Source organism: Cibotium barometz, chromosome 1 (genome assembly GCF_041138505.1).
Source record: "Cibotium barometz isolate CiBa-2024 chromosome 1, ASM4113850v1, whole genome shotgun sequence".
Taxonomy (NCBI): domain Eukaryota; kingdom Viridiplantae; phylum Streptophyta; class Polypodiopsida; order Cyatheales; family Cibotiaceae; genus Cibotium; species Cibotium barometz.
The window spans coordinates 16,852,696-16,876,425 of record NC_141046.1 but is presented as its reverse complement, the minus strand read 5'-3'; positions in this window follow the sequence as shown (position 1 = coordinate 16,876,425).

Genomic DNA, 23,730 nt, shown 5'->3' with positions numbered 1-23,730 from the left:
GATCATTATAAAACATATACAATGGGTGTGAACGGACAGTTGTCCACCTTAGAGCCCAATGCTCTTAGGAGGGGCAAGAAGGAATCTCTCATGATAAACCTGCAGTATATTGAAGTCAAAGACATGGACCTAGCTAAACCTAGGGAGGATCCCAAACTAGTGTTCATCGCCTACGAACCTAACAAACTGAAGAAAAAAGGGAATTGGTCGAGTTATTAAAAGAATTTAAGGTTACTTTGCTTGGAAATACATGGATATAAAGGGAGTACCTCCAAAGGCGGTACAACACATGACCCTATCATTGAGGGATCAAGACCAACCAAGCAAAGGCCTTATTAAATGAACCCCAAGAATCTACTATTGTGCAAGTAGAAATTGACAAACTAATTACAGCAAGGTTTATCTATGAAGTCGAGCATATTGACTATATATCACCCATTATCATTGTGTCGAAAGAGAATGGGAAACTATAAGTGTATGTAGAACTGAAAGAGGTCAATGAGGCTATACAAAAAGATCACTACCCAATTAACATATACCGAACATATCTTGGATAGAGTAGTTGTTGGCGAAGAAGCTAATAGCTTCCTAGATGGCTTGTCTCGCTATAACTAAGTGTCTATCACACCAGAGGATCACCACAAAACCACATTTATGACGATGAGAAGCACGTTTACCTATTGAGTTATGCCCTTTGGTCAATGCCCCTATAACATTCCAACAACTAATGTGCACAACTTTCAAGAACTATCTACAGATAGTGGTTGGAAGACTTCATTGAGATGACTTGTGTACTCACTCTGCAAGTGGAAAGTCGTGGTCAATGCCCCTACAACATTCCAACAACTAATGTGCACAACTTTCAAGGACTATCTACAGAAGTGGTTGGAAGACTTTGTTGAGACGACTTGTGTACTCACTACAAGTGGAAAGCCCTGGTCAATGCCCCAACAACATTCCAACAACAAATGTGCACAACTTTCAAGAACTATCTACAAAAGTGGTTGGAAGACATTGTTGAGAGATGACTTGTGTCCTCATTGCAAGTGGAAAGCCCACCTAGCTTGTTTGAGAAAAGTATTTTAATGGTGTTGATTCTATTGAATACCTTTTAAACCATTGAAATGTCAATTCTAGGCCAAGCATAGAGATATATTGGGACACATTATGTCTAAAAATGGCATAAAAAATGATATCTCCACCTGATAAAAGCAAAGCTAAATTAATTCTAGAACTCCCATCACCCACAAATTTTAAGGGAGTACAAAGGTTTCTAGGACATGTCAATACTACAAAAGGGTCATATTATTCTATGAGGAGATTGTATAACGATGTATAGACTACTTGTAGTCTTTGAATGAATCGATGAATGTCATCAAGCTGCCTTGACAAGTATACCAATCTTAAGAGCCCCTAATTTCACGCATCAAACATTGATAACAGGGAGCACAAACTAGAGGAGTACAAATTGGACTATACCCTATTTAATTCACCGACTCAATGAGGTAGAATAATTACAACATCACATAAAGACCATGGTTTATGCTGTGAAAATTTATAGACACTATTTTTTGGCCACCAAATTTGTAATCTTTATGGATCATCAAGACTTGTTATATCCTATTAATAAGCCATGCACTATGGAAAGGATTACAAGATGGTTACTCCTACTCTTAGAGTTTGACTTTACGGTCATATAAGAAAACAAACACAACATGTACTAGCTTATCATTTATCTCACGAATTCCTAATGGTGGGAGTCTACCACAAGAATCGATGTTAATTTCCCGAATATGTGCTTATTTAAGATTGAAAGATTGATGTGGTATTCAAGTGGAGTGATGAAATCTGATAATACTTTGCTTATGGTTTTTCACAAGATAGAGTATTGAATAAAGATAAGATGTGGATAGCTTATCAAGCGAACAATTATACAAGTTAGGTAAGGATGATGTTCTATGGAGATGTGTACAAGAAGATTTAACTTGTGCAAGTTCTAGAAGATACACTTTTCAAAGTTTCTAAAGAACTCCACTAGGAAAGTGACACCACAAAAGGTTATCCAAGCATGCTTATGGAAGCCAATGTTGTTTAGTGATGTAGCTAAATTTATCTTAAGTTACGAGATAAGGGTTAACAATTTATTGTACAACAATAGAGGGAACAAATTTCTCTCATCCCAAAAATAGTATATCAACCCTCTAAAAAATGAAAAATTATTATGTAGAACTCATTAATCATTTCACATATAGAACCCAAGCCTACACTACATCATAGGAGCCATAGATTACTTCATAAAGTGGACAAAAGAAAGAGCTACTAGGAAGGTTTATGTTTGTACCACTGTAAAATTTCTATATGAGCAAGCTATTTCCAAATTTAGATGTCCTTTGGAGATTGAGTGACCACACTTTGCTAATAAGGTGATTGATCAACTTATGAAGGATTTAGAATGGTGCACAAGAAGTCTTTATCCTATGAACCACAATTCAAAGACCAAGCAAAGAGCATAAACAAGATAATATGTGACATTCTCACAAAAACCGTTCAAGCAACCTGCTGTATGGGCTTATCAAACATCATATAGGATAGGAACGGATTACATCCCGTCACAGTTTAACTTATGGGGTTCAAACGTCATATAGGGTAGGAACAGATTATATCTTGTTATAGTTTAACTTATGGGGTTGACACAATAATGCCCATGAAGCACATTTTTCCTAGCTTAAGGATCACTGTCAACACGTGATTGACTAAGAATGCAATGGCTAAAAGGCTCATTGACCAAATTGTTGAAGAAATCACACTTTTTACCAAGCATAGGGTGATCAAAAAATTTTCTAAGAAAAAAAACAATGTGAAGGACAAGGAGCTTAAGGAGAGGGTACAATAATACTTATCTTTGGAACCAAAAGTAATAAACCGTCTATTATGGGAAAAGTTATAGCTTTCTTCTCTCCACATTCTTTATTGAGCGGAGTTTTTTGTTCCTTCCGTTCCTTGTTTCTTTAACTTTTTCCATTTTCCGAAGGCTTTTTTCAAGACTATATTAGGGCAAATTTACTATAATGACAAATTTCAAAGAATCTTCTATTATAAGTAGTTGTTGCAACTTCCATCAAGTAAGTTATTTTTTCAACCTTTTGTGATCTAGAATCCTTCTCCTTGGGCTGAATGCTTTGCACAGATTCATTTCTTCCATCGATACCTGGCAATGGTTTTGTTTGTTGTGCTAGGCATGACGAGCTAACTTCCAAGGAGAAGTGTACATGTGGTATTAGCAGCAACTTGAACATAGCACGTGACAATTGTGGTTGGGTGAGTGGTGTAACAACCATGGACATAGTGGTCCTTGACCTTTAATTGAGTGCTGTATAGCATTTCTTGCTCTTCTCCTTGACCTTGACCTTGACCTTGACCTCTAATTGAGTGCTGTAGCATGTAGACCTTGACCTGGTAACATAAGGAATAGGTGTATCATGCGCTCCTAAGACTCCTTGTTACGACACAAGATGCCAAGGTTGAAGGGTGTTAGCACGCAAAGGTTTTCCCTCTTCCCAACAACACGATAGTGTTCGATATTCATGTATTCCACCACAGCTCATTGGGAATAAAACTGGATTAAAGGCCAATCTAGAAAGCCAAATCCAGACCTCCAACCGACCTTTTTCAGCTTCAACACGGAAAAAAAACACACTACAAAACAGGTAAACAAGATCTACCCACAGGCGGCAATGTTTAATCGCAGCGATGACACAATGAACGCCAAATTCGGCGAGTGAACTCAACTGGGAAGAACCCCATTACAATTCACAACTCCTTCATAAAAACAATGTGAATCGTGCATAAACTTCTTGCCAGGAGTACAGCCACAACTACGCGTGGACAGGCCGCACAACAGGAACGAATCAGCAGAGCAGCGAACCACAAAATTAGAACGACGGTTGCGTTATGGGTACGTGCGTGTGTGTGTATGAGAGAGAGGGGGAGGGGGGAGGGGGGTGGGCAGGTCAGAGAGAATGGATTAATGCCTCGCGAGTGTTTTTAGTTCAGCGGCAGTGAAGCCGCCTCACACATCTAATCGACCTCATCACTCCTGCCCCCGAGCAGCGACTCAACTCTCCACACACAACATCCTCCCAACAGAGTCGGAGAAAGTTTCGTTTTTAAGTTGTTTGGATTTTAGGGTTGCATCTAGGGTTTTGAAAAGTCCAAAGCCCTCCCAAGTGCCCGGCTTCACACTGTTCCTCCTTAGGGCCAGATTATTTGGTTGCATATGCTCACATAGCCTACGTTGTACATAGGAGCATGGCTTTGCCATCACAACTTACAAACTACCCCCCCTTTTTCAGGGTGATGGACTGGGAAGACTCTCGTCCATGAGAATGGGCATTGGAGATCTCCCCCTTCGCTAAGCTTTTTCGCTTTTTCAACTCAAGTCGTCTCAATGTGTAAAGCACCTTAAATTTCTATGAATAGGGCACCGAAACGCTTCTTTGGTGTGTTATTGCCAAGATTCCCTTCACTTAATGTGAAAATTTTGTTTGGTTATGTTTTGTCGACTTAAATGTGTGGCTATCGAACACATGGCCTCCTCCATACATGCATTTCTTCTTCCCCATCCTCCCTGTCTCCTCTCCTTGGTCGCTACACCATCTCCACCCTCTACCCAAAGAAGATGTCTTTTTTTTGCTTTTGATGATAGGATATCACATGCTCTTCATGTATGTGCATGCTTCACCATCTTCTTCTTGCATGGCCTACACCAAAAACCCTTTTTGGCTCTCTCTCTCTCTCTCATCATGTGTTGTTAATCAATACTCCCATTCCTTTCCCTTGTCGTTATCGGTCTTATAACTTCAAATATATAAATTTTCTTCACTTTTCTTAAGGATAATATCAAATTGATTTTACCATTCTTAAATTTTCATCAATGTAAAATATAGTAAAGGCCTATTTTTTAAGCATTGATGTTGAACACACATAATTTCCACTAAAGGCTTGTTTTTCAAGCATTAATGTTGATCACACATAACTTCCACTAACTGTTTCGAGACTCGTTATTATCAAAATTATTTTTATATTTGAAAAATATTTTTGTGTCCATTTGTTCAAGTCAAGAGCTTACCTTAGCCTTGCCAAAGCATGTGTTGTGTTGTTGGGTCTTGCTTTCAAGCTGCAAATGCAACTTCCCATTGTGGATGAGCTAGCTTGTCTATCATGTCCGCACTTCGTTTTTATCACACTGTAATGCTCCTTGCCAAAGGGGTGAAGGGAGAGCTTTCAATGCCTAGATGAAGGCAAGAAGTGATGGTCCTTTGCAACGGTTCTCTATCACAAAAGGTGGGGGAAGAAGAAGCTAATGGAAGAGGGAAGCCTACAATTACACGTATTCAAACAAGCATCCATCAAGCATGTAAGAAGCCAATAGTATGCAGGTAGCAAGAAGAGGGAAGAAGGAGACTATTGCAAGTGAATGATTATGTCTTGCTTATTTTCAAAATTGACTTATATACGAAAACGACTAGTTTTCACACTAGATCAAACAAACTTAGAAAAGGTATGGCCTCCGTTACTAGTCTTCAGCAACTATGTATGCGGAGTCCGTAGACTTTCTATTTGGCATTAAGCGCATAGTAAGACTGCTTTATATGTTCTAACGTCGTCTTACAAAAGTTAAGTGTATATTTGCGTGGGTAAGATGGTGAAGCACCTTACGGTAGGTTGAGCAGGCAAAACCATGTTAACCAATGGATTGGTTAACATAACCCCCTTCCTAATGGTAACCGTGTCCTTGCATCACCCAAGTCAGTGTGGTGAAGCTACCAAGAAGTGGATGGTGTGGATGGTTCAGGATATGCCATGGAGTTAGTGGCTGAGCTTAAGTGGTATAGTTTGGGACCAATCCACATCAGCCAGATGCAAGGCAAAGTGATGGGAAGCTTTGGGTAACCCTGATGGCAAGCAACTTATCGAGGTGGCATGGAAAGTGATAGGTGGTATAGAGGTTCATACTAGGCCTCCATTGGGCATGGATGTGGACCCTACATCATGAGGTGGTTGGGTAGAAGCGGGCCTCACCCTATGATTGGTAAAATAAGCACCACGACCACTATGTAATGATTAGTATGGGTAGCTGGCAATCTGGGACATCTTGGCACAACAGGGTATTATGCCTAGGTCTCATAGTATGATGCTTAGATATTGGGCTTCTTTGTGGTGAATGCATTGGCTAGGGCAAGGTGTTAATTAGAGTCGAAGTAGAGGATACATGCATGAGGGCTCATTGGAGGTACCTCCAACCAAGGTCGGGGGTTCTCCACATGATGGGTCATACCATGGGCCAAGGCTTGTGCGTACCTGTTGGGGGTCACCCAACCGTCGGCCGCGGTGCCCAGCCGGTTTCGCCGATCCTGTATATCCATTGGGCAACAAAGAATCTTCTTTCTTGTAAAACAACCTTGTAAATGAATCTTGCCAACGCGGGCAAATGTAAAAGGGAAATGGGAAATGGGAGAGAAGAGAGTGAAGTGTCAACTGTGTGGTGATTGCCTTGTACTTTTGGGTGCTAAGCCCTTACTTTGAGGATACAGTGATTGTTGGTGTTATTCTCCATTCTCAGTATTGTTTCCTAGTTGTGATAGTGCTTTCTGTTTGGATACATCTTCTAACTAGAACCAAGGTTTAGTGTCATTCCTATCCGAACGTGACTCCTATCTAGAAATAGAATCAACAGCCACGTTAAAGATCCTATGAGATGCAGGAACTAACCTCTGCGCTGTCACCCGCGACTAACTCACTTAGCTTAGGTAGATCGGGGGGGATGAAATTTTACAGCCTATTCCAACCCCTTTCATCCAGTTCTTCCTCTTCTGTGGCGAGGCCTCCTGAAACAAACTTCATGGGCTTATATGGGGCATACCTGGGCTCGTAAGCCCTTTTCCTGCTGCTCACCCCTGCATGACCAACTCCCGTCCTTTCATCCGCCCACCAGAACTGCACATCTATGGTCTTTGCGTGTACGAGTACTTCTTCTTGGCCCTTTCCATCACATAAATATCCATCCCCGCTACTACTGCAAAGGCATACGGCTCTGTTTGCTTTGGGATGATGGCTCCGTTTTTTAACATAGTTTGCTCGAGCTCTCTTGATCTCCTTCTTCCCCCTTTACTCCACTTCCACCCACACGGTGGTTTTGCTGTCGGTTCTATCGAGTGACTCCATTGGCGAGGGGTCCTACCCTGTGCATGGGTTGTTGCCTCCTCACCCAAATCCTTGCGTCATAAGATCCCACCGCTTCCTCGCACTGCTCGGGATCCGAATGAGGGGTTTTTCCCTGGTGTTGATTCTACCGCTTAGGAGCTCTCCGACCTTGTTTTTCTATTTGTGACACATCTAATTGGGTCATGAATTTGGCAATATCCTCCCAGTTAGACAGTTGTACCGCTCCTGCCTGCTTGGCAACCTGAATCAGGCTTTTCATATGTGCCAGAGCCATTTCCCTCCAGACAGTTATGTTCTTTTGTGGTTTTTCTTCCTTGAGCCTACACTGCAGTTCTTCTTTTCTTTTTCTCCCTTTTTGCCCACTTTTGGAAATCCTTAATCATTTTGTCTTTGCTTTGTATTTCGGTAGCGTGGGCCTTCCTTATGGACTCCAATTAATCTTGTCTTTTCTTTAGATCGGCATGAGATGTCGTCAGTGCAACATTCAGCTCATTGACTTTCATTCTTCCTCCTTTTCCTCTTGTGTTCTTGGAAGGGGTTGTGGACTCAATCTCCTTCTTGAGGGCTTTAATTGTCAACCCGTTCTGCATCTGTTGCTCTTTGTATTCTACCACCAACCCGTCCAGCTCTTCAATTTGTGCTCTAAGGGCCGCTTCATCTCCAACTTTTTCTTCCAACCTTTTTGTAGCTGCCCAAGCATGCTCTCACAGTTCATCATCGAGGATTATGTCCATTGATGATCCTTTGTATAATACTAGCTCCTTCCCCTTCCCCTCAGGCTGCTCCTACATCCTCTTCCCATCACCTTTTAGCTAGGTGAATTTCTTCTTCCATGTCTCTACTTCGTGTCTAAGCTGCTCATTTTGAGCTTGCAGCTCCTTTACCTTGCTGTTGTCTGCTCCATTGGATCCTGCATCCTTGTCTCCTCGGCGGTGGAAACTAGTCTCCAAGGCTCTTGTGGGAACAGCTTCTCTCAGCTTTCTTGCATCTGGATTTCTAGAACCTCCCTCCGGATTTTCACCTTGCCAGTGGTGGAAGGGAACTAACTGCCTATAGGGTAGGTGTGAGGGGCTGCATTACCACTATCAATTTTCCAGATATCCACCCCACACCTCCTTTAGGTCTTCCATGGCATGACTTTCCCATTGTTCGACACCTCCTTTAGGTCTTCCATGGCATGACTTTCCCATTGTTCCATTTTTTTTGCTTCTAGTTTGTAAACTTTCGGTTCTTCCTCAGCGTCTACGACAGCTAGTTGGGCATTTGCCTTGACTAATTCCACTTTGTCTCTATCCGCCCTGGCCTCCACTTTGTCTCTATCCGCCCTGGCCTCCAGCTTTCTTATGATCTTGATGTGTTCTTCTTTGATCAAGAGGATCTGATCCTCAGCCCTAGCCTAGCTTTCCTTTCCCTTGTCCATCTCCTCCTTTAGCTGCCTATTGCCTCCTGGTTCCTGGCCATCTCTCCTTTTATTATTACCATTTCCCTTTTTGTTTCTTCTCCCTCTTTCTAGAGCTTCAACAGCTCACTCTGCATTTCTTCCATCTTTCTCACTTCTCTCCTTTTTCTGTTTAACTCCTCTTACAAAGGCTCATGCTGGCTCCTCATGGTCTGGATGATTCCATCTTGTTCCCTGACCACAGTGTGCAGTTTGGTGATCTCCTTAAGTCCATCTGCCATGCACTTTTGTAAGTAATTGAGGCATCCCTACACCCATTCTGTGTCGAAGGACTCCGGAAAGTTTATAGGATGGGGTGCAAGGAGCTCAGCTTTTGCTTCCACTTGTTGCAGGGGTTGTGCCTGTCCCCAGGCTTTCTGTGTCTCCAGCCTCCTATTGTTCTTGTTCAAGGTGAGGGCGTTCCAAAGTTGCTATTTCATGCTGCGCTTCCAACCTTTTTATATGTATTGACTTGCCGATATCAGCGAAGTCCTCCTTTAACTTCTTGCTAGTTTTCTCCTCCACCATATTCCCCTTCTTGCCCTTCTTCTTTTCCCTGAACTCAAAGGTTCTCTTCTTTCCGGTCATTGCTTGTTCGGAGCTTGCCTCTTTTCCCTTCGCCATGTGTCTTTCTTGATGCTTGCCTCCTCCTTTTGGCTCTTCTCCTCCTTCACCACTCTTGGTTGTGCTTTGAAGAGAGCTGTTAAGTATGGACCGATCTTTATCTTGGTGTTTGGGTGGGTGACCTTCCTGATCTGGTCTTTTATGTTATTATAAAGCACCTCTACCCAAGCCACTTTTTCCCGTACCTCCGTTGCCTTTACCAATCCAAAGGCCTTTCTGGAGACATGCAGTATGGCTTGTGGATGAGGTTGATCATCTCCACCATGAAGCGCATACGCTTCTGCCTATCCTCATCTGGAGTTCCTGTAATTTTGAACTCTTTGGCCTTACCTTCCAATGGACCAAACTCCTTGATTAGGTCTTCTTCATCGGCTGGCTTGACTCTCCTTCTCCCTCAGCCGCCCCGTAGTTTGAAGACCTTTGCCATGTAAAAAGGATTGAACACCCTTTTCTCCCCTGCGTGATGGTGTTGGATTTCTGCACAGCAGCTCCAGTTGCTTCGTAGCCTTGTAGTTTTGTTGCAGCTCCTCCTAGGGTAGCTCAGCGAACTCCTTTAGCCCCATCCTCTCTAGACATTCGGCATGCCTGTCCACTTCCTTGTATATGGTGGAGGACAAAGGCTCGAACTCTAGCACCATAGTTCTTGTTTTGGGAATGTAGGGGGTGAGCGTGAGAAGGGGAGGAAAATAGAGTTTAGCAGGGAGGGAATCAAGCATGCACGGATAATTTTCAAAATGTGATTTGGAAACTAGATTTTCGATGGAGAAGCACTTGGCCGTTGCCTGCACCTTCCCCGAGGGTGACCATAATTGCTTCATATTCTCATGATTGCCCCAGATCCTCCTTGCTACCCAATCATTAATGCAATGCTTGCACCTTCCCCGAGGGTGACCATAATTGCTTCATATTCTCATGATTGCCCAAGATCCTCCTTGCTACCCAATCATCAATGCAATGCGCACTATTCACAAGGTTATTAATGGCCAGGCCAAGAATAGGTGTTGGTGACACGACGAGTTCCTTTTTACGTCCATGCACCCCTTTTATAGCGACAACCATAACTATCCCCCCTACGCCATGCATGCTGCCACTTGGCTCCTCGGTATATGTACATACCATTATCATATTTACACATGGGGAGTCTAATTTTGGGCTGTTTTCTTTACCATTTTTAATTTCTCCAAAAATCATGTCCTTCTTGCTCGACTCAGATTTTGGATCCTAAATCATATCTGGATCAGGATTTTAATTCCCTTTTGGACACCTTTTTCCATCATCTAGTATCTTTCCATAATAGGGCTTCAACCTATACCCATTTACCAACTTCCTTAGTTTTTCACCATCCAGACTCACTAGCTCAAAAGTTCCTATCCCTAGCTTTCTGACAATCCTATATAGGCCCGTCCATCTCATTTTCAATTTTCCTGAATGGGGTCCCATCCTTAATGTGAACAGCAAGACATCTCCTTCCTCAAAGATATTGAACCTTGTGTTCCTATCCACTTGCAACTTTCTTCTCTTTTGCACAATTTCTACTATCCAGAAATTGTGCAGTCTCCTTTCATTTAGCTTCAGGAGTTGTTCGATCATGTGCATCTCTGATCCAGTCCATACACCATATTCAAGGGTGTAAGTCATGTTGCATTCTTATAAGTTGTCCGGAATGCCCATAATGTCGAGTGCAGCTTTGTGTCCTAGTCGTTCCTGTTCTCATTTACTGTCTTGATCAGGATTCCCTTGAGAATCTTATTGATGGACTCTACTTGCCCATTGGCTTGTGGGTAGTAGTCTGTCGACTTCTTGTTTATTATCATGTGTTGATATGTCAGTTTCTTGATCACTTCATTGAGAATGATGAAGTGAGTCCGTTGACTATCTCTATAGGGCATCCAAATCTTGTCATTATGGTTTCATAAAGAAACTTTGCTATGGATGAAGCCTTTTAGTCTCTAAGGGCCTTGGCCTCTACCCATTTTGTGCAATAATCAGTTGACCACCACCAAGATGTATTTGTTTTCTGTCCTTTGAGCAACTAGTTTAAAAGGGCCAACAAAGTCTAGACCCCACTTATGGAATGGCTCGAGTGGTAGGATTGGATTATGGGGAATTATGTCTGCATCGCTTGGTTGCCCCAGCCTCTAGTATATGTCACACTCTTTTGAGAACTTGGCCACCATAGACGTACTTGGAACACCTTCCATCCTGCAACTTCTCTTCTAAAAAAATGCCCACCACTTACACCTTGGTGCGCTTATGCTAACACATCCTGTTGCTTGTGCTCGGAGATGAAAAGATGCAGGGGGGAAGAGAGCTTGAGCTCTTGCAAGCACACACACACACTCACAAAACCCTAATAGAGAACACACAAGGTGAGAGGCTGAAAATCTTCTTCTTCTTCACTCAATACTCAACACTCCATATACAAGATAAGAGTACACCATAATATGAAAGGTACTCAACCAATACATACACGGGTTCTCTATAGTGTGAACCCAACTAAATGAGCTGGCGCAATAACTATGCCAGTCTCTAGAATGGCTGTCACACAGCCTGTCATCCCACTGGCCGCATATCACTCATGATCTCACCAACCATGCTAGTGGTGTAAGTGTGGGGCCTATCCCCCAGGCGGGTCATCAGTGTCCACCGCCTCACTAGACGAGCTCGATATCTCAACACTCCCCCTCGAGCTCAACTCCATCTCATGTACACCAAGCGAAGCCCTGAATCTGCGGAGCTTCTCTGTACCCAATGCTTTGGTGAAGATGTCAGCTACCTGATCCTCTGTGCTGACATAAACAAGGTCGAGGTCTCCTGCCAAGACCTTCTCTCTGACGAAGTGGTAGTGAACCTCTATGTGCTTTGTACGAGCATGAAAGACTGGGTTCCTGGCCAACTGTATACTGCTAATGCTATCACAGAAAATGACAACTTGTCTATCCACTGATAGACCCAAATCTGCAAGTAGCTTTCTCAACTAAGCTACTAGCAGCTCCTCTGTACTCGGCCTCTGTACTCGATAGAGCAACCGTAGGCTGCTTCTTGCTGCTCCAAGTCACAGCAGCACTCCCCAAAGAAAACATGAATCCACTAGTAGATCTCCTATCTGAGATACTACCAGCCCAATCAGCATCTGTGTACCCATGTACACATATCTCTGTCCCAGTCATAGAATAGTCCACAATGCAAAGTAGACCTCACATACCTCAGTATGCGTCTCGCTGCATCCAAATGCGGTTTCCGTGGAGCCTGCATAAACTGACTCACCAACCCAACAGCATAGCTCAAATCTAGTCTGGTGATCGTCATATAGATCAAGCTTCCTACTATGCGCCTATACATAGTAGGATCCTCCAAGATCTCTCCTGAATCTGCACTCAACTTGCCATTCTGATCCAATGGCACAGAAATAGGCTTACAGCCTGCCATACCATACTTGGACAACATGTCCAAGCCATACTGTCTCTGCAGTAATCCAATACCATGTGGTGACCTAATCACCTCAATGCCCAAGAAATATCTGAGCTCCCCCAGATCCTTCATCTCGAACTTTTGTCTAAGCAAGATCTTTACATCAAAGATCTCTACGTCATGGTCCCCCGTAATGATCAAGTCATCTACATAGATGACAACAAGCACAACCCCTCTATCACCATGTCTCACATACAGCGAGAAATCTGCATTGGCTACATGAAAGCCAATAGTGACAAGATATTCAGAAATCTTGTCAGACCATGCTCTTGGTGCTTGCTTTAAGCCATACAAGGCTTTCTTTAACCTACAAACATGCTCGGGGTGACCCACATCCTCATAACCAGGTGGCTGCAACATATACACCTCTTCTTGCAAATCCCCATGCAAGAATGCATTCTTTACATCCATCTGATGTAAAGGCCATTGCTTTGACACAGCCACTGCTATCACAACTCTCATTGTTGCCATCTTGGCAACTAGGCTGAAAGTTTCCTCATAATCAATGCCATATGTCTGCGCATATCCTTTGGCTACCAATCTAGCCTTGTACCTGTTTATGCTTCCATCACTGTTATGTTTTACTTTGTACACCCACTTGCATCCAATGGCTTTATTGCCTTCAGGGAATTGCACTAAATCCCAAGTCTCATTTCCATATAGTGCATCCATCTCCTCATCCATAGCTTTCTCCCAACACACATTTCCAACAGCCTCATCAATGCATGTGGGCTCAACAACCTGCACAACCTTTGCCATATATGCATAGTGATGTGCCACATAACCATCATAGGTAAATCTCTGCACAGGATTTTTCACTCTCCCAGATCTTCGCAGCTTTTCATTCATGGCTTCCATAGCCTTCTTTACACCAGGTGTTCTCATAGCTGGGATCCCAAGCTCCTCATCAAGGCTCATATCTGAGCCACTAGACTCTCCATCAACATGAGAATGCCCTGCAGAAATGTCAGGCATACCAAGGGGCTCAACCACTTTCTCTTTTCCTTTACGTGATGTAGTAATCACATTTGCAGGGCTGGTATTATGACGCAGCCTGCCACTCTATTGTCTATCAACAGACCCACTAGATGAGGACTCTCCTGGTCCACTCAAAGACTGTGATTGCTGACCTGCATTCTGTGCAACCACACTTCCACTCACATCAGTCCCAACAGCTTCTTTTTCAGCAGCATACCAGCTGCTCATCTCATCAAAGACAACATCCCTGCTTACCCTCAACTCACGTTGTCGTGACGTGGGCGGTATTGCTGGGCAAGTGTGAGACTTCTGGCTGTGAGAGTCTTTTCAAATTCTAGCAAGGAAACAAAATATATATATCTCTTCAAGGGGCACCACCAGCAGAAGTTGGAACCATAATATTTACATACCAAATCTCAGCAAGACATATGAGTTATACCAAAAACCATCATAAGCATCATGGTTCAAACCAAAATCCAAGGTTGATAACATTATAACCCACTCTTTTGATTCACCAATCCACTCTCTTCACTGCACTCTTCTACAGACTTTCCCGAGTACACATCAATGCACACACCCGGCTCACTGATTGTCCAGCTTATCTAGTCATGGCCACACCAGAGGCCCCTCCGTCCAGTCAGCTGCCTCCACCTGTTGAAGCTTTTCTTTTTCGCTCTTTACTGCCCCGGAAGCACCTATGGTCACCTTGTTCTCACCCACAATAGAAAGACTAAAAAGAGTAGCAGCAGCGTTTTCACCATCACGCAAAAGACTCACCAGTGCGGGTATTGCCCCGAAAGCACCCCAACAAGTCGCCACCACCTTGTATGTCCTTACACTCCAGTCGACACCTCTGCAGCCTCCCTTCTTGTCGTGGACGCCCCCCCTCACCTTTCTGCTTGCAGCCGGCTCTCCTCCTAGTTGGCACCAGCCACCGCCTTCAAGTAAAACAGAGACCCAGTTCTCCCTCTCTTAGACGACCACCACCTTAAAGACCTCAGGATCTCCCCAGCCCTTCTGCGCTTGTCACCTTTGTTGAAGCCACCAGCAGCTGCTGCCCCTTGCCTGCGCACTCACCAGCTCCATCTAGGCGGCTCCCCTGTGTGTGTACCTGCAGCTACACCCGAGAGCCTCCCGGATCGCCTGCACACTTAGCTCTCTCTCCCTCTGCCGAATCACTCCAGAGCTTTCCACCAGGGGCTTGTTCGCTCCAGACTCTCTCTTGTCCAGAGGCGGCCACCACTTTACAAGGCCTTCGCCTCACCTCTGTGCTTGCTGCCTCTTGAGCGCCTCCGCTACTATTGCTCACCAACTCGGCCTGCGCAGCGCTCCCTTCACAGCCCTTTACTCCCTCTGGTTACCTGCAGCGCCTCAGTATGGCCATTCCTTTACTTTGCCTGCCCACTGACGACTCTCAGCAAGCAATCTCCCCTTTCTGGACCCCCGACCCTTACTCCCTCGAAGCAGCCAACAGTTGACGCCTTCGCATCTTTGCCAGCCTTCTCGATGGTGCGCTGGCCAACGTATAAAGCCTCCACGTCTCCCCTCAAGCTGGCCACCTTGATTTAGTGTATATATTTTTAATTTTTTCCAAAAGCCACACTAATGGCCACAACTAATGCTAAAAGACCCCCTCCTTCCTTATGCTTCGGATCATCACGCTACACCCACGACCTTCCAAAACCAGAGCTGCAATATCTGCTTTGAATCATCAGCATCATTATTACCAAGACATGGCCATTTCCCATTCAGTGCCCTGCACTCTTATGATTATCACACGCTTGCTAAAAATGAAGTGCCATCCTTTCATCCAGAACCAGCCCAAGATTGACCAACCAAACACATTCGAAGTTCCCGGCACACTTTCACATGCAGGCATCACCTTCAGCTCTTAAAAAAAACCATAAAACCACCCACTCTGTACATTTGCCAGGGCAAAGTTTATTCGCAAATCACGCACACCATATGTACACAGGCACAGGGACTTCTGCTAGCCCTCGGAATATCATGTACACTGTGACACTTAATCCCATGCATCTGGATTTGCATTTAATGGCCTCACATGCATGGTTTCACACCATAGACGTGCCATGGCACGACATCCACCCCCTCTAAACCTGCACATCCTCCGGTATGTGCCAAGTCATCATCAAAATCCACATATATCTGGATGTCGTCTTCATCTTCTACATTACCAGGAAGATCATCCTCTTCCTCTTCAACCATACCAGGAAGATCATCCTCTTCCTCTTCAACCATATCCATGCTATCACTATCAAGCCTCTCATCTTGAGTCTCCTGCGAATCAAAAGGATCACTATCATGCCTTCTTTTAAATATCTTTATCCTTTTGCCTGCTACAAGATTCTTTATCTCTGTTCCATCAAGCTCACACAGGGTATACGTGGCATTTCCATGCACATGCTTGACAATGTAAGGGCCAAACCATCTTTTTGCAAACTTCCTTTGCACAGTGAATTGGTTGTCAAGACTACTATCATACATTAGGACCCAATCACCTTCTTCAATGGGTTTTGGCCGGAGTCTGTGTCTTCTATCAAATCTTTCTTTATTTTTCAACCTTGCATCTTTCAAACGAGCTTTAACAAGCTCTACATCTTCAGGCCTTCTCTCCAACTGCCTCATTCACAATGCAAGGAGGTCTTCCCTGTTCAATTCTTCCACCCAGGGTAATACATTCCAAGTTGGGACTACTTCTTCAACTTACCGGCTTCTGACCATACATTAATTCTGCAGGCATGTATCCTGTCACACTGAGCTATGAGTTGTACGGTCAGCCCATAAAGCATATGGTAGCAGCCTTGGCCACTCCCGCATTCTTCCTCTGCATGCCTTAGCCAAAGCTTTAATGATTGGAGGATGTCCTCGCTCGCTTTTACCATTGCCCTCAGGGTTGTAAGTACATGTTAGGGCCAATTTGATGCCAATTCTAGAAAAGAATTCCCTTGCTTCTTCAGCATCTAGCTGTAAGCTGTTATTTTCCCAACACAACCATACCGGTAAATCACATCTTCCAAGAGAAATTTGCATACTGTTTCCGTGCTCTTTGTTCTATTGTGTGTGCTGCAAGGAGGTCAACAGTTGCCATTGGGTGTATGTATACACATTGAGGTCACTGGTTGTAAGTTAAGTGCCCCTTACCCTATATGATTGTTTACATTTATACTATTTTTGTGTCCCTTTTTTCCGTCACTTTTTCTTTTTCCTCCATCACTTCTCCTGCTCCAAATATCTTCTTGCATCCATCGTTACCAACACCTACTCTCCTCTCCACATCTGTATCTACCTGCATTGCGACTACATCTCTATATATACTCTTCTCATATAAAAGAGGACCATTTCAAGCAATGTAAAATATAGCAAGCTCTCAAATCTCACTAGGTAGTGTTTCTCATCTACACATTCTCCCTTAGTAGCCTACCTACCATGATGATGTTAATTTGTAGAAACTCCCCTTAAAATTAATTTGGGTTAACATCAAAGTCATCATTTTTATCTCATCTTTCTATACCAAAGTCCATCATATACATGAAAGTAAAGAGGGTCACAATTCCTAAAAACTTGTACACATTATTCTATATTTTCACACCAAAAGGGATGCTGTCAAGAACTAGTATTTCTCCATTTTACTAACTCACACTATCCATTGCTCTACAAAAAACAAAAAAAAACTTCACTAACACTTCCATCATGGAAAACCAATCTGGTTTTTCACACACGAGGTGAAAAACCATACTCATTATTCACGACAAAGGAATCTTCCATGTTTCAAAGGAAAACTCATATACTTGCTCCGTTACACTCTCTTGAACTCATTTATGTATTTCTCATCCACATCTCCAAACAAAGTTCATGCTTGAATATCCTAAGATATTCATGCCATGAAAAACTAGTGTGGTTTTTCATGGCTAGATGAAATCTCAAGAAGTATGTGATTCACATGTATATGTGTGTGTACACACACACACACACACACATATATATATACATATACATACATACATACATACATACATACATACATACACACACACACACACCTGTGTGTGTGTGTGTGTGTGTGTGTGTATGTATGTATACATACATACATACATACATGCACACACACACACACACATACATACTATAGTATGTATGTGTGTGTGTGTGTGTGCATGTATGTATGTATGTATGTATACATACATACACACACACACACACACACACACACAGGTGTGTGTGTGTGTGTATGTATGTATGTATGTATGTATGTATGTATGTATGTATGTATATATATGTATATATATATGTGTGTGTGTGTGTGTATGTATGTATGTATGTATGTATGTATGTATGTATGTATGTATATATATATATATATATATGCACCTTATTTTGCATTATTGCACCAGTCTAACACCATTTTGCATCAAACTCCTAACTTCCACTAGACATGAATTTCTCCTAAATTCACACATGAATATCCACCCTGGTTATTCACATCACAATTCTCATATGCATTGCATGATCTACTAACCCCCACCAATCATATAAGTCATGAATAGCAATCACATACATGAAAAAGGATAAAATCACTCAATGTTTCAGACATGAATATCTCAAGATATTCACACCATGAAAAAAGCCTAGTTTTTCATGCCACAGAAAAACATTTCCAAACCAATCCCCAGGTGGCCTAGGAAGACAGTAGTTTGAGGATTAACCCCACCAGACGACTCAAGTTTCACACAAGTGGATGGCTACTTTTATAGGACAAATCCATAAAAAATGGAGGAGCAGGCTGACTTTGACTTTGCAAACAACTAAGCCACAATCCTTGAAAGACATGGGATCCACACCAACCAAAAACAAAGGATAGGTAATAACTTCCATGTGCCTGTTTATGAGACTGATAGGAAACACTAAAAGGTAAGACTAAGAAATATTATTTATATGTAAAAGGTTTGCATATAAATAAGGTTTAGGGGATTTCAAATAGGAATTACCTAAGCAATGGTTAATGTGCATAAAAGTTAAAGTAAAAGGGGAAGTAAATGGTGCATAATGGAAGCCCAAGGAACACAAAAGAGAGTGCCTCCTTCTAGGGTTAGTTGAAGAGACATTGGCTAATGAAAAGTCAATGTTAGCCAATCAAATGTCAAGGGGCTGAAGTTGGAAGGTCATGCACCACTTAGGCCTATATAACCACGAGGTTAGGTTCCATTTGGGATATGGTTGGGTGGACAATAAAAGCACTAGTCTTACAAGTCCTCAAGCTTATAATGCAAGGAGCATTACATTGGTATTAGAGCCAAGTTGTTTCTCTTCCATGTTTCCATTGATCCACTCATTAACTCTAATTATACTTATACCCATTAATCTCTACACCTTAATGTATTTTCTGTTCATTTCCATAAGCTAATCCCTATATTTCTCAAATATTCTCCATACAAAATACCTCTTGCCTAATAAATTGGGCATACCTCTTGCCTAATAAATTGGACATACTTTGGAGTTCTACATGGAGCAAGTGGAGTACACGACAACCTTGAGGGATCATTAAAGCAAATATTAACAAGGAGGAATCAATGAAATTGTTCATCACTAGGGATAATTCATAATTACCCAACCAAGTAAGGTCATTGTGATGCTTTTTTTTTTCTTTGTAAGAAAATTTCCATTTTGCTTAGTGTTAGAGTAAATGGCTTCTCAAGATGGGAAGGATGAAAATGGTGAGAAGGGGGACATTTAGACTTTAATGATTGCGGGGATATAGAAATGAAGGAGATGAAAGAAAAAATCTCTAAGATAGAAAACAAGGTCTTCTTGGCTCCTTGATGGGAGGGGATGAATTGGGAGTAAAAGAAATATCTAAAAGTAACATTGGTGTGAGGGAAGGAAAAAAACTTTAGAAAAAGGATTGAATGAAACCATAATTGAAAAGGGTCCCAAAACCAAAGACCAAGGTATGGTGTTCAAAGATTTAAAGACACTCACTTTTAGTAGAGAAGAGAAGGAGAGAAATAAAGATGCGGTCCATATTTTGCTACAAAAATGACCAGATTTGTATCTTTTAAGAAATGTTCCTGAACCTAACTGCCCCATTATTGAAGCTAGCCTATCCTTACAAGGCAAAGCTTATAAGTGGTGGATGAGTTTAGCGGAAGCTAGGAAAGTATCCAATTCTTGGGATTCATTCAAGGAATTATTCTTAAAGGAATATATTCATGAAAATGAAGAAGATCGAAATTGGGAGGAGTGGGATAATTGTTCTATAGAATAAAATAATTTAAATCTCACTCAATATATATCTTACTATAGAGAAATTATCTTAAAGCTAAAGGGCATAGATAATTTTCAAAAAGTAAGAGGCTTCATTAGAGGCCTAAAAAGGGAGTACAAGAAGGAAGTTCACTCCAAAAAGACAAAAAATTTTGATGAGGCTATAAAGTTTACAAAATTTTTTGTGACGATACCATGGGTAATGGTAATCGTACAGAAAAAGATATTTTTTTTTTCATATAAACCTCATGTAGAAAGTTTTGGCTCTTAAAAAAGAAAGGGTTTTTTCTTTAAAATGGAAGAGCCTCCAAAAAAGCAAAAATCCAATCCTAGTAAAGCAAGATTTTGAGAGAGGGATTAAAGAAAAACTTTGTTTCTCTTGTCTTGAGCCAGGACATGATAAAAAGAGTTGTCCTAAGTCCCAAGGATAAACTTACTAGGAATGGTAATGGTAAACCTAAAGGAAGAACATTGCATACTTGAATTATTTTCATTGGAAAAAACACTTTCGAGAAACTATTTGCATAATACACCTAACATTTGAGCATAAAGGAAAACTTATTACATTGCAAGGAGAGCACAATGTACCATCTTCTTTATTTGATATGTAATATTGAGATCCAAAAGCTTCATTAAGATAATAATAAATATTTTTTTGTTATGCAATGCCTCAATTTAAAAACCATTGTGAAAAGTTTGATTCAAGTATTTATGAAGTAGTTAATTCTTCTTTGAACAATTTATTAGAATAATTTAAAGATGTTTTTTCAAAAACATTACCAAAAGGTTTACTCTGGATAGAGGAATAAATCATCCCATAGAAGTTTTGAAGGATTCAAAGCTAATTAGTAAGCTACCTTATAGAGTAAGTTTGACTGAAAGACAAGAAGTTAAAAAATAGTTGGCTAAATATTTAAAACAAGGCTTTATTAGGCCAAGTAAATCTCCCTGGGCTTCACCAATATTATTGGTGAAGAAAAAAGATGAATCTATGTGTCTTTGCATAGATTATCATGGGTTGAATGCAATTATAATAAAAAATTATCGTGTGTTGGTGCATAGATTATCGTGGGTTGAATGTAATCACAAATAAAAAATAAATTTCCTATTCCTAGGATAGATGAGCTATTTGATCAATTCAAAGGTACTAAATATATTAGTAAGATAGATTTAAGGTCTCGATATCATCAAGTAAGAATTAGAATTAAAGATGTGCCATTAAAAACATATACATTTCTATGTAGCCAAACTACCCATAGATACGCAGCCCTAATTTTATTCCAAAGGGAAAATATTTGTGAGAATATTTTACTAGAATGTCTAAGTGCGGGGCCTCGGGAATTTCTAAGACCTATGCACTTGTTAAAAGATAGTTTTATTGGGTAGGTTTAAAGAAGGACGTCCAAAATTATGTTATAAAATGCCCTAAGTGACAAGTCAATAAAACTGAGTACCTAAAAGTAGGTGGAATATTACAGCCACTACAAATACCCGTGGAAAGTATTTCTATGGATTTCATAGTGGTACTACCCCAAAAAAGTAGAGGGCATGATTCAGTGTGGGTAGTAGTGGATAGGTTAACCAAGTTGGTACAATTTATACCAAAGAAAAAACACCAGAATTGGCTAGAATGTTTATACCATCTATATGGATTGCCAGTAGATATAGTAAGCGACCAAGATATAAAGTTTACAAGTCATTTTTGGAAAGAAGTGTTCAAAAAGTTAGACACTAAACTTAGTATGAGTACGTCTGAACATCCACAAAAGCGATGGATGGATGAAAAGGGTTAACCAAGTCCTAGAAGATATGCTTCGAACATATGTTTATTATAAGAAAAACATTTTGCAGACTTTCTCAACAAAGACATGCAAGACATGCTAAACATTGCAAAAAGCAATATTAAAAGAGCATAGGATCGTGCTATTTGTTATGAGAAAGGTAAAGGAAGACCAATTAGCTCCGAGGAAGGTGACTTGGTTTCAGATAAGTCAGAAACTTTAAAAAGTGAAAAAGTTCTAGAGTTAAGTCTAAGGTATTCTTGAGCTTGGTTTTTAGGACGAAAACTTTTCTTCCAAGGGGAAGAAATGCTATAAGACTGATAGGAAACACTAAAAGGTAAGACTAGAAAGATTATTTATATGTAAAAGGTTTGCATATAAATAAGGTTCAAGGGATTTCAAATAGGAAATACCTAAGCAATGGTTAATAGGCATAAAAGTAAAAGTAAAAGGGAAAGTAAATGGTACACAATGGAAGCCCAAGGGATACAGAAGAGGATGTCCCCTTCTAGGGGTAGTTAAAGAGACATTGGCTAATGAAAAGGTAATGTTAGCCAATGAGAGGTCAAGGGATTGATACTGGAAGTTCATGTCCCACTTAGGCTTATATAACCACAAGTTTAAGATCCATTAGGTGTATGGTTGGGTGGAGAATCAAAGCACTAGTCTTACAAGTACTTAATCTTATAATGCAAGGAGCATTACAGTGCCCACAGGTGCTAAAGAAGCAGCAAGCACTTCCTAGCAAAGAAGATTTCCATTAAAGGATGTTAGTTTTTATAAGGATGTCAACACAATCTTTATTTATAGATACCCCACTCTTATCTCCATGCCACACTGAATAAAATTTTGTGAGCTACATGGCTATGCAATGGAGCATTGCCCCCTCAACAAATACAAAGATACGAAAGCATATATTGAGAATTTGGATAAGGAGTTAGTCCCCAATTGCCATCAGTTAACAAGTTTTATTTTGGACTCCACCTAATATCCACCAAAAGAGACTTAAGGTTTGTGAAGAAGAGCTGGAGATAACCTACAAAACAAATGGGTGGTGGAGAGATCCAAAAGAAGTAATGCCAAGTAGGCACTCAAATAATTGGTGGTGTAGAGAAATGTGCAATTGGGATTAATTGAAAATAGGTATAAAGGACCTTAGCCTAAGGGTCCAGATTTTTTGGATTATGGTCCAAAGAAAAGAATTAAAAAACTGAATTTTGACACCTCAGTGTGGGGATCTCCCCTCATGAAGTAGGCACCTTTTTCTCATCATTACTCCCAATTCTTAATCAATAAAATGAGATATTTTCATCTCTCCTCTCTCCTGTTTCAAAACTAGATCCAAAAAGTAAGCTGAACTGACCCAAAAATGGTCAAAAATTGACCAAACTGATTTGAAAAATTCTAGAATCAGTTTGCTTGGTTAGAGGCTCCCTTTTTCCTATAAATAGAAGCCTCCCCCTTTGTAAAAGCTTAATGGTGTTTATGCACTGTTACTCTACTCCTGTCCTGAGCCATTTACATTGAGTTTTTTAATAATTCAATTATTTTTGGCCTAATCCTCTCCAAAGTGAACTGGTGGCCACTATTGCTTCAAACAAGAGTAGAACCCTCAATACCTAAATCCAAAGGAGAGCTTACAAGCTCCATGTAAGCTAATTTTCTTACTTTGTTTACGAATTTTAAAGAAAAATCTATGGTTTTCTTGATTTTTATGTTTTGCAAATGATTGAATTAAATTCAAATGCTATGCCTTTGATGAAAAGGCCACCCCCTTCTCTTCTTTACATTCCAACCTTTCTTAATCCTAGAAAGATTAACTAAGTGATTAATTAAACACTTCTTATTGTTTACTCTCTTGAATTCAGAAAATTGTGTAGATTGGAGTTCTACAATTCTAAATTGGGTTAATTAAGTTAAGTGGAGAAAGAT